Genomic DNA, 19,547 nt, shown 5'->3' on the forward strand with positions numbered 1-19,547 from the left:
TTAGTTTCCAGCCATTGCAAATCCCTTCTTTTTTTGTTGAGGGGTAGTGCGCTTTAATAGCACTGTGCCAGGCGAGGGGCTGGTCACTGTAGAAGATTAGGTTGCTGACATCTCCAATTTTGTAGGAGTCGGCATATAGTGTCTCTGGGTTGTTTTTTAGAAGCTTTTGTTTGTATTGTTTTCGGCCATTCTCATTAGTAATATCCTTTGGATATAGTATGGATATTGCCTCCATACCAGGGGGGAGGGAATCCATATTCTAGTACATTTAAGACGATATTCAATTGTCTTAATTGAATATTACGCCACACCCTCTCTCTCTCTCTCTCTCTCTCTCTCTCTCTCTCTCTCTGTCTCTCTCTTTCTCTCTCTTTCTCTCTCTCTGTCTCTCTCTTTCTCTCTCGCTCTGTCTCTCTCTTTCTGTCTCTCTCTCTGTCTCTCTCTTTCTCTCTCTCTGTCTCTCTCTTTCTCTCCACCTATTTTATTTCTCTCTCTCACAAGAGCTGTTGCAGACTCATTCCATCTGTCAAGCCCAGAAATAGAGCAGTGCATGTCCATTTTGTCAAGATTTGCCCGTCCCATTAAGTGATTGCTTGTAGAAATGGCAGGGGACATTTCTTCTGATACTTTCCTTGAAACACTGCTGGCAGACATTAAGGACACATTATTGGCCCCAATTTTCTCCAGGCTACAAGGATATCCATTAGAGTGGCACACAGCCCTAAATTTTTCCATTTTCTCCCTCACCAAACTTGACTTCACGCATTATACCTGCCTCTGTTTTGTAATTTGTGGCCACAAATTATATCAGGGAAAAAGCCATCTCCCTCAATGTGCTTCCACTCTCAAGGGCTGTTTGCTGAGACTTGATTCTGGAGTGTCAAAATGGACACATCATTATTGCTAATAATGATTGATGGCTGGGTGCTTATAAGTCCACAGATGTCTGTCAACACAGGAGCTGCTTGTGTGCTTGGGAAGACTGTGTTTGTATCGTAGCTGAATACATGGTCCGTCTTGGTAGTACTACATTTACATTTAGTCATTTAGCAGACGCTCTTATCCAGAGCGACTTACAGAAAGTACAGGGAGATTCCCCCCGAAGCAAGTAGGGTGAAGTGCCTTGCCCAAGGACACGTCATTTTAAATGGCTAGGAATCGAACCGGCAACCTTCTGATTAATAGCCTGATTACCTAACCGCTCAGCCACCTGACTAGAAAACATTGTAGAGATACGGTATGTGTTTTACCCTAGATCTACCCGTCAAGCTTGTGTGTCATAATCCCAATCATTGGGTGTCATTTATCTGGATCTGGTGACAGCAACTAAGCAACGTTGCGTAAAGAGCAGATCGGGAACATTGAATACAACATTACAAAATGTTGCATAAAATGTGATTTTCAATGTCCATGGAGCTGTTCATGCAGCCAAGTAGAATGGTTATTTCTACAGTAACTAATGTAATGCTGTCGGTTTGACCTTGTAAGTACACACTGACAGAGGATTTTAGCATGCTGCTAAACCAAGGTTTTGCATACGACATTGTAGATTTTTACCAAACGCGCACGGCAGAAGAAGCAGAGTTGTGGTTATTAAAGACGACCTTGACTCACTCCTCACCCACTGACTAACACCCTGAAACACATTCAACGAACACAAACAAATAAACAAGTGAAGGCTTGTCGGAGTGCTCAGGAGAGCACAATCACGTCGGTTACGGACGACTGCTCAAAGGCCACCAGCGCTCCCCAGCCGCGATGACATTCTCATCACGCCTTGCCCATTAATTCTGTCATTGTTGATCCTGCAGTCTCCTGGGGGTCCTATCGAGGACTCGATAATCTCTGCTTAACCAAAGTCCGCTGGAAATTCACCACTTTCACACACTCCCTTCCTAACACACTCTCTCTCGCGCGCTCTTTCCTTTCTCTCATGGAAAACACACACACACACAAAGAGAGGGCAGGCCGGCAGCACCAGACACAGTACAGTGCAACTTCCCTGGCGACCGCCTATCTCTCACCAGCCCATTGAAACGGCATTATTACTCTGTAATTGTGGGATTCAAACTCAATTAAGCAAATCTGTGTGGGGGGCAGATTCTGCTTTCGCTCTCTCTTTTCTCACCTCTGTCTGTCTCTCTCACTCTGCATAGCCGGCGTGATCTGCGAGGTCCTCTGAACAACCAGCCGTATCGACCCCCGACGGAGGGAGACATGTCACTAATTGAGTTCTCGCTGGTCAGTTTCTCCTCCTAAGTGAGCAAGAAGAAGAGGGGGGGGGAGAGGCAGAGGCAGCGAGGACGCGGGGGGGCGAGGGGCAGAGGCAGCGAGGACGCGGGGGGGCGAGGGGCAGAGGCAGCGAGGACGCGGGGGGGCGAGGGGCAGAGGCAGCGAGGACGCGGGGGGGCGAGGGGCAGAGGCAGCGAGGACGCGAGGGGGCGAGGGGCAGAGGCAGCGAGGACGCGGGGGGGGCGAGGGGCAGAGGCAGCGAAGACGCGGGGGGGCGAGGGAGCGAGGACTTTTCTCAGCGCCAGCAAGCGCCTCGAGCAAGAGCCACTTAATCCACAGGGAGGGAGGAGGGTAGCAGAGGAGGGAGGATGAGGAAAGAGAGGAGCAGGGAGGGAGGTGGTTAGGGACAGCGGAAGAGGAGGAGGAGGGAGGAGAGGTGGAGAGCATCTTCCAGAGATCTGACAGGGCGCGGGGGGCGACAGCAGGACGAGAAACTGTCATTCCTCTAACTCAAAAGTCTCAGTACTCTTCTACTATAGGGCCCTTACGATGCTCAGAAATGTATACAAGGGCTTGATGTGTCTGTTTTAAGATATTTTAATATTAGACATCATTGAAGGGACCAGTTGTGTGATAGTATGGTCGGGTGTGTATAGTAGAAACTCTTCTAACTTTTGTTAAAAGAGTTTGCATCGATACTTCCCAAATACAATCCCTCCAGGATAAATGTGTTTTTGGTTTAGACAGAACCCCATTCTGACTATGTAAAAAAAAGAGTAGAATATGATTGTGTCAGTGCTCATTAACAACATAAACATTTGTTCTGATCACCCCAGTGGCTATCAATACACTTAGCCACTGTGCATCACCCACACTACCAGCCTGTTGTTTCCCCTCGCCGCGGTGGGGATCACATGAATGAGAGCACCCTCCCAGTTCATTTAAACATGTGTGATCTCATGACCCTTTCAGTCCCTCTTTTGTTACCGACAGAAAGGATGGGTTACCTCGGGTCAGCAGATCCATCCACTGACATGGGGGGCGGGGGCGGGTCGTTATAATTAGTATCACACACACTCCTTGAGGTGCCTGGGATCACCCCTATTCACAACCTCAGGGCACACAAGCATCGGCACACACACACGCATACACACACACACACACACACCAGGCACGCAAACACACCATACACACACACACACACACACACCATACACACACTCAGAACTCACGTGCAGACAAGCGCATACGTTTACACAAACGCGCGCGCGCACACACACCAAGCAGCATATACAGTCCCAGGTCCCAAGAGGGAGAACAAGGGCCCACGCTGGGAAGATTACCCCCGCTTCAGCGAGGAAACCTAGGAGGAAAAGTCCTGGCGCTCCCCAGCCTTCCTGTCTCCTGCCTGGGCCTTCAGCCTTTGGCTAAGCCCTCTCCTCACAGCCTGGCTGCTACTCAGCAGATGAACAAACAGGAGAACAAGGAGCTGTGTGGAAACTGAGACTGAGAGTGTTTTGTCCCAGTGTGTCATGAATGACCTGACCCAACGTGACTGTGACCGGGGCCACCGGTCTGTCCCTGTATAAGGACTGGGATAGAGGTGGGAATATGTTTTCTGTTGTCTATATGAAAAGCATTAGGTATTAACTGTTTATTAATATTTTAGTGAGGTGATTTTGGGCTAGCATGAGACTTGATATTTCCAAATCCATCATTTGCCAGGGCCTATGTTACAAAACTTTACAATATTGTATCATCTTGTACAACAATATTGTACAAAGCTGTAAAATATTACGATATTACCAATATATATTACTGAACTACTGATCCAAGTACATCCAGTATACAGAATAAACTCACGTAAATATCATAAAAATGCATTAGGAAATGTTTCATGTTGTATTTAACTAACCATTGCAGCTGTTAAAGACTCCATATTGCAGACAGTGAAACGGCAATTTCCGAAAATGAGCCGTCTGTGTGGATGTTATTTTGTGTTTGCAGAGACGAGCGTGTTGTTAGTTCCTCAGCGCTTTGACTTTCTCTCATAAAAGGCTTCATCATTGCCAACATTAATTACCAACTTGTTTCCCATTAGTAAATGGAACCCCTAGTTAGCGCATAATTGAGTGTGCATTTATGCTTTTCTTTTGCTCTCTCCCTTTCTCTCTCTCTGTCTCTCTGTGCCCCTTTCTACTCTACTCTAACAATCAAGAACTAATGGAGGCTGAGGAACAAATTTTCCACTTTGGGGAGAATCAGGGGGGCCAACAGTCAGTAATTAACCAGTTCATAAGGCAATCTCATTAATTATCCCCTTCAGTGGTGACAAGCGCATTCCGGACTTCCTGATTACGTGCCCATTGGCTCCCAATCCGATGACAAAATGTTCCTCGCTCAACTTCCTTAATGTAGTCTAAAAGAGGAGTCATTTACAAATTGCGGACTGCTTTATTAAAGCAGAGTGCCCACATAGACCTTTAAAATGTTACTGGTAATACAATTTAACCTGTCATTTGAAGGAGGCTTTCATGCACTTAGTTGGAGGTCAGAAAACCGCAGTACAATTAGTTAGTCAAAGTTTTATCGATGTTTGATTTGAAAGAGAGAGAAAAAAAAAGGCATCCACTTTTTCCGCATTTGCTTTCTGCTTTCAGGTGGAAATGTCCTAGTTCTGATCGACAGACCGTCTGGAATGGTGTTGGGTTGTGTCTGTGCTCCGGTGTGGGGGGAGGGGGATTATCTGGAGGCTTAGAGGCGAGTCGAACAGAGGCAACGTTCATTCAGTATCCTCCTTCTTTAAACAGACAGACTGGAGCAGCAAGGTTTTACGTAGTTGTTTGATTTAAGACATTGTTTGCATTTATACATAAATATACATACTTTAGGATATAGGCTAGGTATACTATTTATATATTTTTATACATCCCATTGTTATGCTCCAAATGTGTTAAGATATGAACTGCCTTGCTGAAGTTTCCATCCCTCTTACCAATGATCTTCTATTAATGACTAATGAATTGCAAATGATACATCGGAATTTCGTTCAGTTTGATAATTTACCTTAAAAACACATACATTCTTGTAAATTGACATTGGTTTTATGCTGGGAAATATTTGTAATAAAAATAAAACAGAAATGAAACATAGTATTTAACAGTAGACTCTCCTTTTGCTGCCATCCTAGTGTGGTCTTTCGGGGTGTGATCATGTACCAGCTTTGCACAGTGTCTGAGTGGTTATTGCAGATGTTTCTAGGCAGATGTGCTCCAGATTGTTGAGGTTGGTCAGGCAATGCTTGTGGACCATAATTACCAAGATTCTCAATCCACGGTGATGAGTAGAATCTCCACAGCCTGTTGGTGCCTCCGCCTGCTTCCACCTGCCTCCGCCTGGCTTCACCTGCCTCCACCTGTCTCCACCTGCTTCCACCTGCCTCCACCTGTCTCCACCTGCCTCCACCTGCCTCCACCTGCCTCCACCTGTCTCCACCTGCCTCCACCTGTCTCCACCTGCCTCCACCTGTCTCCACCTGTCTCCACCTGCCTCCACCTGCCTCCACCTGCCTCCACCTGTCTCCACCTGCCTCCACCTGTCTCCACCTGTCTCCGCCTGTCTCCACCTGCCTCTGCCTGCCTCCGCCTGCCTCTGCCTGCCTCTGCCTGCCTCCACCTGCCTCCGCCTGCCTCCACCTGTCTCCACCTGCCTCCACCTGTCTCCACCTGTCTCCACCTGCCTCCACCTGCCTCCACCTGTCCACCTGCCTCCGCCTGCCTCCACCTGTCTCCACCTGCCTCCACCTGCCTCCACCTGCCTCCACCTGCCTCCACCTGTCTCCACCTGTCTCCACCTGCCTCCACCTGCCTCCACCTGTCTCCACCTGCCTCCACCTGCCTCCACCTGTCTCCACCTGCCTCCACCTGTCTCCGCCTGCCTTCACCTGTCTCCGCCTGCCTCCACCTGCCTTCGCCTGTCTCCACCTGCCTCCACCTGCCTTCGCCTGTCTCCACCTGCCTCCACCTGCCTCCACCTGCCTCCGCCTGCCTTCGCCTGCCTCCACCTGTCTCCACCTGCCTCCACCTGCCTCCGCCTGCCTCCACCTGCCTCCACCTGCCTCCACCTTGCTTCACCTGCCTCCACCTGCCTCCACCTGCCTCCACCTGCCTCCACCTGTCTCCACCTGTCTCCACCTGCCTCCACCTGGCTTCACCTGGCACAGGGACGATGCGTCTGCAGTCATGGGCAGTCTCAGGTCTGCACCACAGAGCTCTTTGGGATTGGGCCAAAAACATCAATCTGATCCACGGGCAGAGGTTTCGCATTCAAATGGGACAGCTTTTGTTTTATAACTGAGGATGCGACCATAACAAATAATTTTCTTAAAAAGAAGTGGGGATTGATTTTGTCGTCCTCTCAAACTCATGATGTAGTGAATCCTAATCCCCTGCTCATCACAAAACCTCCACAGCCGGTCGGTGCTTTCTGGCAAACCCCCCACGCTTACAGATGGTACTTGAGTTGAGTAGTATCTTCTGCCTTTGCACCCTCCCACCATGCCAGTGCTAAGCCAAGCTCTGGACATGTCTGCCTGGCGCACCAGTACTCCTCTCCCAGACACTGACCTCCTCAGCTCCTTCACGGTGATTGTTGGTTTCTCCCGCGTGGCGTTGTCTGGTTTGAGCTTACAGTTTTCAGTCTGTTTCCTCTGCAGTGTGAAGGAGCTTCCACTTCCTGGTTATTGATCCTAGTGTGTTTACTCTGATATCCAAACTCTTGGATGGTATTTTGTTTCCTAGTAACATGCATGTGAATGACTTCATCTCGTACTTCTTTAGAATGCTCTTTGAGTCTTGAGAGTCCGGGTCACTATTAAAAAAATTGGGATTCTAAGCTATGGCTAAGACTTGTGCACAGTCCTGTACGTACGCCAAAAGACTAGAAGCTGCTGCACAGTAGCTTTACCAAAAATTTGAATACTTTTTCTTTTTTTACATTTCACCTTCGAATAATTGATTTAAACTTCAGTATATATATATATATATATATATATATATATATATATATATATATATATAAATAAAAATAAATGTCAAGCAGAATCCCATTCCAAAGTAACATTTTGTAAAATGGTCTCCCATTATTGGGTCTGAATACTTTTTCAGTGTAATTGAGTGCTTATGGATTATCAACAAATATATAAATACATATCATAAGATGTCATTACCAATCAAGTACAAGATTCAACATGATATCCATGGTCATACACACCCTGTCATACTACTCTGAAACTACTCTCTCCACAATCACTATTTCTGACAAATATAGCTGTGCGGTATTAATACCAAAATATCAATCATCCCCATTAAACACCCATAAGCAATTGAAAGAGCTTCATAAAAGCGACTTATGTGAAACATACTGGCCACACAGTGAGTCCCGTTCGCACTGAGGCAGAGCGGCGGGAGGCGGGACTGAAACCACGTCAGCCTGCCTTAGCGAACGCCAGCGCCTTGGCAATTAAAAACAATTTACTACTTCACCGCAAGGAGCCAGAGAGAGTGTTAAATGCAACTAGGCGTTGAAGTTTTCTGGAAGCCTCCCACAGAGACCCGCAGCTGGAGTTTAAACGCAGACAATAAAGAAATGGAAAATGGAGCCCAAATTGACCCTTTCACAGTTGGCTTCATCAGTTTGTATGGTTACCTGCTGAGTCCATCTCCCCCTCTCCGTCAATAAAATAATTTAAGAACACATTATACTCCTTTACAAGGACCCATTTGTCAGACCAGGTGACTCTTAAGAGAACTCTGGGATTAGGGACACCCTGCATCAGGTAATCAATGTCACTGAGGCTGTCATTGTGTTGGGGACTGAATATATCAAATAAAAAAATCTAACTGTTGAGGTGAAATCACCTATTTCTGCTTTTTTGTTGTTGTTGACGGCAGTCAATTGCATTAATGGATGGAGATTTTGGGATCCAAACAAACATTGTGTGTTTTAAAAGAGAGGGAGATAATATATCAAACAAAAAGTAAACACATTTTATAATGATGATACCGTAAGAGGTACAGATTTGCTACATTATCCCATCATTTTAGGTTGTAGACTCGCAACAGTGCTTGTCCGGCTCTCGCCTCCACACATCTGGACAGCAGCAGTTAGTTTCCTTTCAAAGCAGACAGAACGAGCAGGAACGCTGTTGACTAGATTCAAACACGTCTTTCAGGGTAACAGCAAAACAAAGCCAGGTTTAATATTAAACCTCACAACTTGACTCAACATGGACTCATTCGGTTCAAATACACGCAGTACTTTTCTGCTCACACCTCCAAAGCCACATCTGTCGTCAGGTCCGGGTTCTGTGTGTCTTGTCTGTTTCTCACTGAAAGCAGGCTCTCTCTCTCTCCGCGGCCAAACGAAGCAGTGATTTGGCATGTTAGCGAGTGTGTTGAGACTAATAAGACAGAGGGTCCCCCGTAATGGACAGAATCTGGGCGGAATCACAGCTAGACTGGATGCGGCAGGGAGCAGATAATAAAACTAATTTCTCCTCGGTCTCAGTCGCCGTGCAGGCGGAGATGGGGTCAACGAAGGTGCTGGCGGCATCAAATGAACAGCTGTTGCCTCTTTCACTGCGAGGTGAGCGAAGGAGGAAGTGAATACCGAAGCATCGACAACAACTCGCTCGCCCCCCCCCTTCCCTCCCTCTCTCCTCCTGTAAATGCAGAAGCATGTATAAATTAAGGGCAGGACCTGTGCATATGTCTTTGTCTCTTCATTTCTGAAGACCTATCACCTAGAATATAGTGTATTTGAAAACCACTCAATATAGGGCTGTGATGAAATGTTGGTGTGGGTGGCTGTAGATTGCTTTATTTTGACCTGGGTTTGGTTGTCCTTCGTGAGGTACAAAACAATTGGTTATTATGAAAGATGGCTCTTGTAGGGAAATAAGGCACAAGTGTATACATTGGAAATCCTTGAGGTGGCTGTACAAACAGGGCCCTTATAGGATGAAGCAAAATCTACATTAAATAGATTTGGAGGAAACATGGTATTGCTATTGCTGCATGGTTGGACTTCATCATAAACAGTACAGATATATGTGCGTCCAATTTACATAGTGATTGGAAGCAGTGCAGCTAATATACATGTAGACGTCTGTAGATGATATACTTGTGAATTTGCTGGTGCTTGCAATTTTATTTATTTTTAAGACTTGAATGCATCTAAAATATCAATACCAGAAGCATTTTTCACACCCTATTGGAAATGTCATTTTTTAAACAGTTGTGATTGTTACCGAGCCTACATGCATGTTAAACTTTTCCATATAGCTCAGCTGGAAAAAACTCAAATAAAAAAAACTTTCAAGAACTTGGCCGGTGTAGGTAACATGTGGTTCCACTCTAATAGCAGCTGGGGAAGAATAGGGAACTAAAATGCAGATCTCAAACCACGGTAGGCAATGCATTAAGCCCTCCCCATCAGGACTGGTAATGGAATAAAGCCCACCGTCGCTTCACAGCTTGCAAGTCAATGTTTTTCTTTTTTCTGCACCACCCTCTCCCCCTCCTCCTCCCCCCCCTCCTCCTTCCTCACTCCTCCTCCCCCTCTCCCCCCCCTCCTTCCTTCCTCCCTCCTCTCCTCTCCTCCCCCCCCTTCCTTTCTCCCCCTCCTTCCTTCCTCCCTCCTCTCCTCTCCTCCCCCTCCTCCTCTCCCCCCCTCCTCCTTCCTCCCTCCTGTCCCCCCCCTCCTCCTCTCCTCCCCCTCCTTCCTCCTCCCCCTCCTTCCTCCCCCCCCTCCTTCCTCCCTCCTCTCCTCCCCCTCCTCCTCTCCCCTCCCTCCTCTCCTCCCCCTCCTCTTCCTGTTTTGCTCCATTTGGAAGGATTGTCGATTTCCCCGTCAGTTGCATTCTCGGCCAGCAGCATTAATGCGTGCCCACAAAAGGATGACACATCCCGTTATCACCTCACTCCCTTTCAAATTAGAGCAGAGCGCAGCCTGGGCGCAGCTTGTGACTTGTTAACACAATCAGCTATTTGTCGGGATTGGGCCGCTAATACGCCGCGTCTAAAGATTTCATCAAACATTTGATGACGAAAATAAACCACTGCCCACAGGGAAATTGCACTGATTAATGGAATTAGGCCTTGGAGGGGGAGTCGATACGGACGGCTCGCACAGGGACGAGCCGAGCTGTCCGTCATGAGGGGAGAGGGTGGAGGAGGAGAGAGGGTGGAGGAGGAGAGAGGCTGGAGGAGGAGAGAGGGTGGAGGAGGGGAGAGGGTGGAGGAGGAGAGAGGGTGGAGGAGGAGAGAGGGTGGAGGAGGGGAGAGGGTGGAGGAGGAGAGAGGGTGAAGGAGGAGAGAGGGTGGAGGATGAGGGGAGGCGATGGAGGAGGAGGGGAGAGGGTGGAGGAGGATGAAAGAGAGTGGATGATATGGAGGTGGAGAGATGGTGATGGAGAGGGAGGTGGAGGGCAGGCGATGTAGAGAGGTGGCTTCACCCTCATAGCCGACTTCCGTCCACGCAGAGCCTGAACAAACGGCCAGCCAGGCTGCCTGGTGCTCCTCAAGCCTGGGATTAGGACTTGGAACCAGAATGCCGCCCGCATGCTGTCTCCAACCCCTCCTAATGGGACCGTATGGGTTCTGGTGGAAACGGATCATTTCAATACAATGCCTTTCGGCGCCTGAGAAAGCTCTTTCCTTGTCGGAGACGAGCAGTATAAAACCACACAGTCCCTCTTTGACCGGCCTTTGTACTACATACAGAGGATATGGGGTGAGGGGGAGGGGGGGGGCTGCCTGTACCCCTCTCTCCTCCCCTCTCTCCTCCCCTCTCTCCTCCTTGCATTCTTAGCCAGTTAAGTGCTCTCAGGGCAGAGCTCTCTCTCTAATGCACCTCTGCCCTGACTCCCTAAACCCCCCAGCTGATCTGTCAACCCCCCCCAACCCTAACCCCCCCCCCCCACCTCTCTGTCCAGCTTTGTTTCCAGATCTCTCTCTCTGTCTCTCTGTCTCTCGCTCGCTCCCTCTCTCTCTGTGTCTCTATATGTCTCTGTCTCTCTATATGTCTCTGTCTCTCTATATGGGTTAGGGTTAAAAATGCAAATAACCTAAATTATTTTGGAGAGGTTATTTTGTAAATCCTCATATATGCCTCTTTCTCTCATTGTAAATTAGTCACAATGAGCCACAACACAACATCAACTCACCACTTATCTGCTTCCGTCAGGATTGAGAGGCTAGGAAGGGTTGCCTTGGGTCAGCCCTCCGACAGGGGACCACTAATACACAACAGACTTGCTCCTGCTTAGTTTGGACAATCCATCTATGGTTGGAGAGAAACATTTTTTTACAGGAGACGATTTGTGAAGGATGCATGATGTCAATGCCCCTAAATTGTGAATTGGATGCCCTGTAAAAAACACATCTGTCTTGAACATTCAAGAATGGCCTCAGTCACAGTCGAAGATCCCTCAGTCCTCCGTGATCCTGACAGGATGTTTGAACATCAGCCAAAATGCATGTGTTCAAATAAACTGAGTTCTTCAGCCAGACGGATAAACTGGACCATGCTCAAAATATCAACATAAGAGATCTCCAGTTGCAGGATAACAGAGCTGGCACTTTAAAGGCTGCCTATCACAAGGATAGTCTTATCTTTCTATCTAGGAAGAAACACTGGATATTTTGTTCATCTATATGTCAAGTGGAACCATAAGATTTAAGACGGCATGTATAAGATACGAGAACAGCTTCATCCTGGGTGTGTACGTGTTCCATAGGATGAGTGGTGGGGTGAGATCTAAACTGTTGGCCTTAAAGCAGAGGTCTCGAGAAAGATAAGGTGATCTTGGATGACCTAGTTCAGCTGGTGAAATACTCAATATGTCTACTCCTAGACATTTAGACAGTGACACTGCAGACCAGGATATACATGTGTGGTTGTTACAGCCTTAATTCATAACTGTTAAACTATTCATTAAAAGGATTTGAGGAACTTGCCGGGGTTAGGAGACCAAATTATTAATTGACTTTTGTCATCGAGTCATACTACAGATGTTTGGGATCAACATTCAGATGATTAAAGGGATTTTGTTTATTATTCCAACAGAACTTATCTAAGTTATAACAAGTATTGATACAAATGTAATTCAAATGTCTTCATTTTGCAAATGCAAGATCCTTTGTGTTTTGTGACATGCTCAGTTGTACTTGCCATGAATGGGAACACGAGGACCTCTTGTGGAGACATAGGAGTACTGCAAGCAGCACCCCAACTCAACAGTGAGAACTTAACCCTTGTGCTGCCTTCGGGTCACAATGGCCCGAAGGTCCACAACGACCCATACTTGTGCTGCGACAACTTTACCCAATACAAAAAAAAATAAAAAGCATTTATTTTAACCGTTGCGCTGTGGGGGGTGTGAGACAGCCCGACGGTTAAAAGAAAATGCTTCACTTTATTTTTGTATGAGGTAAAGTGGTCGCAGCACGTGGGGGGGTCACAATGACTGAAGGGTCACAATGACCCGAAGATAACACAAGGGTTTAGGCTGTTTGTCAGGTTTGAATGCTAAGATACCTAGTTGTGAGTGCATGAGGATTAAAGGACAGTATACCATAATTATGTTGCAGTAAAAAAAAAATGTATTTACATGATTTTTTCCATGGTTGCCTATTGCTTGTTCTATAATATCAATGATATTTTGCATTCTGATTATTCAAAGAAAGAGAGTGAGAGAGATTATCCTTGGAAGAGTCAGAGTTACCGTCAGAGTTACTGAATTTGCTGGAGTCGTCCGCAATAAAAGTCCTTCCCAGAAGGCTAAATATTTAAATCCGGGATGTGTAATTTAAAAACTACTGAAAATATGTATAAATCTCTGTGCCTGAAAGCTTTGAGACAGGTTGTGATATGACCGAGATATTAGCATTTATATTTAGCATATTGTGAATGCAAGTGCAGTTCAAGTTATAATAACACACAAAAAGGCCAGAAGGACTTGATATCCACCAAGTTCCATTCTTAAATCCTTTTCGTTGAGGTTACTCAAGATTTCTGCCAAGCTTTGTGTCCATCTGCCTGAGAAAAGAAAAATCTGTATCTCAAGTCTGGGTTCAGCAGGACCTTTAAGCTGTGGACCCTCACCTCCAGTAGACCCCCCCCTCTCTCTGCCCCCCTGTGATCCATGTCACATATCTCACCCTGTACGAGACAATGAGGACAGGACTAGCAGGGTTAGGGCGACTATCTAAGCCTTTCCTGTAATCTCGAATGGATGTCGGAAATCTTGAGGGGAAAGAGACAATGGCATTGCGGGAGCTGTGGACCAGCGACCTGAAGGGCAGGAGAACTAATCATAAGCTAATCATCCTGATTTTGTTCCTCCAAGTTTCATCCCCCTGTGAAGATTAAGATCCATACGTTTGATTGGGTGCCTACGAGCGACACGCATGCAGACATATTTGATGAGGGACAGGAGAAAAGAGACTTAGCATTTGGCCTGTAGTGGTTAAGACCAAGACGACATGAGGGAATAATATCAGCGAGATGGCCTTGAGATCTTGTGGTAAAGTCTTCCAGGGGCTTTCATCAAACGCATTATTGTAATCCCAGTGCCATAATGAGATTACACGCAGAGACTGTGAAACATTCTACACGGCCAAGGACAAGGTGATTATAATAATGGAAGGTAGCCTAATTCAAACACGACGGTAACACAATGAAAAGTTAAACCTAAGATCTCTGGTTTTCAAACCCCGCCTTGTCGGTTGCTCTGAGGATTAGCCGTTTACTGTATCAATAGAAACAATGTTTCTGTTCGTTTGGGTGTCAACCGTGATCACTTGTTTTGCCACCACAAAGACAAATGGAAAATGGAACAAAAATACTGTATATTTAACTTAAACCTTCCAACCCCTCCCATGAAAATGATCATCTGATAGCTGGTCTCTGGGTACAGGTGGTGCAGACCATCCAGTGGTAGCTCTGTGGCTACAGAGAGGGGACACCCTACTGTTTAACCCTTGTGTTATCTTCGGGTCATTCTGACCCATCAGTCATTGTGACCCACCGTCGTATTGCGACAGATTTACCGCATACAAAGACAAAGTGAAGCATTTTCTTTTAACCGTCGGGCTGTCTCAGACCCCCCACATTGCGAAGGTTAAAAGAAAATTATTTTAATTTGTTTTTGTATTGGGTAAAATTGGGTAAACACAACGATGGTTCGTTATGAACCTTTGGGTCATGTGACCCGAAGGCAGCACGAGGGTTAAAACCAGCAGGACAGAAGGATAACTATACACTCATGAACTCCCTTAGAAGCCCCTCGCTTTGATTCTGCTGATTAAAACCCATGAAACAGCTTCACAGGAATGCTGAATTGCTTCCTCCCAGTGGCATCCTTGTACATCAACTCTTTTGCAGCCACTTTCAAACAGATTCAGTTGAGGCCCGCCAAAGGCTACTGGAGAGATCAACAGAGTTGTTGAAAACATCCTCCATTACTCAGAGATGGGAAGTAACGAAGTACAAATATTTAGTTATTAACTTTGTAAATACTTCGAAGTACAAATACTTTGTTACTGTTTTTTTTTTTTTTAAGGTTTTTTGGTTGAAAAAAAATATTTACCGATCCGATCCGCACCAATCCGCCGCACCGATCCACCTGAACCTACCCTCACCTATGGTCACGAACTGTGGGTAGTGACCGAAAGAACAAAATCGCGAATACAAGCGGCCGAAATGAGTTTTCTCCACGGGGTGTCCGGGCTCTCCCTCAGAGATAGGGTGAGAAGCTCGGTCATCCGGGAGGGGCTCAGAGTAGAACCGCTGCTCCTCCGCGTCGAGAGGGGCCAGTTGAGGTGGCTCGGGCATCTGATAAGGATGCCTCCTGGACGCCTCCCTGGTGAGGTGTTCTGGGCACGTCCCACTGGGAAGAGGCCCCGGGGAAGACCCAGGACACGCTGGAGGGACTATATCTCTCGGCTGGCCTGGGAACGCCTCGGGGTCCGCCAGGAAGAGCTGGTGGAAGTGGCCAGGGAGAGGGAAGCCTGGGCCTCCCTACTTAGGTTGCTGCCCCTGCGACCCAACACCCGGAAAAGCGGCAGATGATGAATGGATGGATGGATGGAAAAAAAGCCATAAGCGAAAAACAGTTTTGAAAAAGATAAAGTTTTGAAAAGTTGAAAAAATATTTGAGAAGTGTAGTGAGAACTTTAACTTTTACATGACTCTTTTTAAACATGAGTACTTCTACACATCCTTCTACTTGAGTGAAGGATGTGTGTACTTTTGCCATGTCTGCCATTACTGTGAAAAATAAATACATAAATAAAAAATCTAAACCTAATGGAGGCTTAGAGGATTTAACAACAGGCGTTCTGAGGGACTAAACTAAAATCACAGGGGTCCTAAAGGTATGTCTGCTTTAAGAAAGTGGTGCTCAAAGAAGAAAAATAAATAAGTTTGCCATTTTGAAAATAATAAATGGTAGTCTTGCTTTTGCTTTTAACCTATTTCTGACTATTACCAACTATTTCAAAGTAGTTTTAAATAATACTTTAAAGAATAATGGCTACAATCCCAGAAAGTGCAAAAACTAGGAAAATGTTTCAATCTTAGCAAGCCTTTTTCTAAATATACACCACCAAAAAACATGTCCTTTTACATTACATAATGGACTGTAGAGGGGATAAAAATAATAAACGTTATTGAGCACATGCATAATTGAGTACCCTTTCCATAAAAATTTATTTAAAAGTCAAATTTATGTGACAAAATACAACTTTATACTTTTTGAATGATGTTGATGTTAGCTTTGAGCTTACAGCTATAATATCAGAATCAGAATCAGAATGGGATTTATTCGCCATGAAAGTTTGCACAGGCAAGGAATTTGCTTTGGCAGGAAGGTGCATACAATAGACATATACCTAAAACTGGGTGTATATAATTGGGTGTGCTCAAGCCTTCGGCGAGAGCACAACCTTTGTTCTCTCACATATATTTTATTATTATTCTTTTTGCCCCCCTAAAACTCAGTCAATATTTGGCCTACATAGACAACCTAGGTGTCAAAAGTTTAGTCTTGGTAGCGATTGAGTTGCTTCTATTGGGATTTACGTTCCGTTGCATGGTTTAGGCTCAAGTTACGTTTTTGTGGCGAAAAGTGAAGCTAACGTTGGCTAATTTGCTAGCCACAGTCACTGACGTTACTAACGTCACTACGTCACTAACGTCACGAAAACACGCGTGACTACCTTTGGCAGAACATTCGTTTCGCATCTGTTAACTTGGGGGATAGCTAGGCTAACTATAGCTTTACTGCAAGGCAGCTGCAGAAACGCCACAAGCAAAGAGGCCAGGGTGATAACTATTTACTCATTTTACTTTGTGATATGACACACAGTTGTGATGTGTAATGTACAATATAAGCTGATATTATTAAGGAAGTACATCTACTTTCGGAAACAGTAGTCTACTATTTCACTGAAGTATTAGCATCATGACATTAGCCTGTGTTGCCCGGGCAACACATACTACAGTGGTCTATGATGTAGCGTTATCTGTTTTCAATCGTTAAAATAAACATTCCTCACATATACATTTTCGTTGTAGGGTTTATTCTGACATTAGTAAACGATTTGTTGGTGAAATTACCATTACCTGTGGTTTCAAACCAGTGTACTGTAGCTCACTGCAACGCTGTAGCCTACGCGAAACACTACAAAAACATCTACACAGCTGTAAAAAGTCAAACGGCGACAGAACATGTTCGGCACTCCCCTTACTTAAATCAAAAGTCTATCTAACTACTAACCTTAACTTCATTGCCTAACTTCACAGCCTAAACTTTGTCAATCTGTTCATGAAAATAATTAATTTCAGGCTAAACCGTACAACGGAACGTTAAATCAAATTCAACCAACGCAATCGCTACCAAGATGAACACAGCAGTAGTCTACTGTACTGTACAATTTACCGGGGTAGCTTCTCCACACAGGGCTATATCGCACTTGGCGTTGTTACTGACAATGATCGCTACCAGTGAGCTTTTTATGAAAGCGATTTTCCACTAAATAAATGTCAAGCTTATTTACGTTTTTGAGGGCATATTTTCAGTTAGCAGATGGTACTGTTTGAATCGCGATTCCATCTTCTACTGCCGGTAACGTCTAGAATAATCTTCAAAGGGGGTTCTTTATTAATGAATGGATGCAATATGAGTAGACTGAATGCCTTAAAATATCACGAGAAGGGAAAAACTTAAAAGGACGTTTAAGTCATAGAGATTACGTCAATTTTTACACCGGTCTGCCAAATTTATTCGTTTTGATTCAACGATGAGGCTGCCTCTTGCAGGGGAAATGAGAAGACATCTATTTCATTCTACACTTCACTCGTATTTTCAGTTGTAAATGAGCAGCAAAAAAAATCTTTTAAATCTATGTAATCTTTATAAATAATAAGTATGCATTTTTATATAAAATATACAGAAATATCAGTTGTAAAAATGTCATCCAAAAACGGACCCCTGTGCAACCGACGCAAGCAAGCACACCCTACAATTTCCCCAGAAATTGTACCCTCTCTAGTTACACTTACTTCGTCTCATGAATAACTTCTAAGAATGACATCTAACATAATTTTTTTTTAACCATACTTGTGAATGAAAACAGTCAAACAGATTCCATCCACATTCTGGTTACTGTTGAGATCGATATGCTGTGTAGATGCAGTTCTACACCCAGTCCAGAAGGGGGCAGTGATGCCCCAGCTTTCACCCAGGTCAGACGGTTTTCCCATCCATCATGATGTACTGAGGCTGTCAGGCAGGAAACAAGCCCGATCCCTGAGCACTGAGCTGGAGAGTGACCGCTGCAACTCAGCTGCTAGATCAACATATCCTGGTGTTAGACACGGGGAGGAAAGGGTCTGTTTCAAGCTATACATGATACACTTAGTGCCTGCTGTATGCAACACAGTCAAAACCATACTCAGACTTTTACTTCTGGCTGTTATTTAGAAATCATATGTTAGATGATGTTTTCAGAAGGATGAGAGTGTGCATTTTAAAATCAATCAAACAGCCTCTTTTTAAAAATGCATCGAGGTCTGTTGTTTTGCCCTTTATCCAGCAGAGGGCAGTAATTACACACGTAAAAAAGTGGTCTTGCTACTGCGAAGACTCGTCACACCATAGTCACCTTCTCACTTGATATTCAACCGTATAACAGTATCGCAAGCTAGTGTTATCCATCACTAGCAATCCCTGTCATTGCAGACAATCAGCCGATGGGTGATAAGTGGTGAACTTTTGAGGATCTTCGCCGTTGTCATTGGTTAAGGTTGCTTCGCACTGGTGTCAGATTAATTCTTTAGGCGTCTGTGCTTGGCAGAGGATGGAGAGAAAAAAATGAGAGCTGATGAGAACAGGTGATGAAGAGAAAGAGAGAGAGGGATGGAGAGGAGTAAATGGAATTCAAGGATGGAGGAAGGAGAGGGAAGCGACCTCTAAACTTACACTGTTTCATAAACTACACACAATACCCCTTTTTTCCCCTCACTAATTCATAGTCAGCAAAAGGTTTTTATAATGCTGAGATTATCTCACAGCTTCACAGATGTGCAATTAGTGTTACGATTCAGCAACCTATTATGCGCTCTCTAACACTATTCGCCCCTAAGCCAGGTCTCTATGGAGTAGTAACACTGTTGAACTTAGAGAGGGACATTAATTATTGATATGAATAGAGTATGGTGTAAGTGGGGGTATAGTTGAAGAGTTAGATGGTGCATGTATTTCAACACACAGACACAGGTACACTACAATATTTACATTCCAGCTGTCAGACAATATAAGGTTTAGTGTGTTGTTCCGTGGGGAACGTGTTTCAGGGGTTAATGGAAGGATATGTTCCAATGTATTTGCCTTACGCTGTCATACTTACGCTGTCATACTTTTCATTTAATTCAAGCAGCTTCTTTGTCCTCCTAGATTCAGGGCCTGGTTTGTGTTCCTCCCCTTGCTCCCATTCCGTGTGGATTTATGTCGTTGTTTTTGTGATATATATCTATAAGATTGCCGGGGCTGATTATCACGCGAAAGTCAGACTCAAATAAATGTCAGAAATGTCAGGTCATTTGTCCCCTCTGCCTCGACGGAAACACGACGCCGTGAAAATGATTCATCTTGGCCCAGGTGGTGGGGATGGCAGACTGGAGGCATGGCGCCCACCAGCTCGTCAACCGGGAATCAGGACTTCATCTACATTCAGAGTCTACACATTTAC

This window comes from Osmerus eperlanus, chromosome 27 (genome assembly GCF_963692335.1).
Source record: "Osmerus eperlanus chromosome 27, fOsmEpe2.1, whole genome shotgun sequence".
Classification (NCBI taxonomy): Eukaryota; Metazoa; Chordata; class Actinopteri; order Osmeriformes; family Osmeridae; genus Osmerus; species Osmerus eperlanus.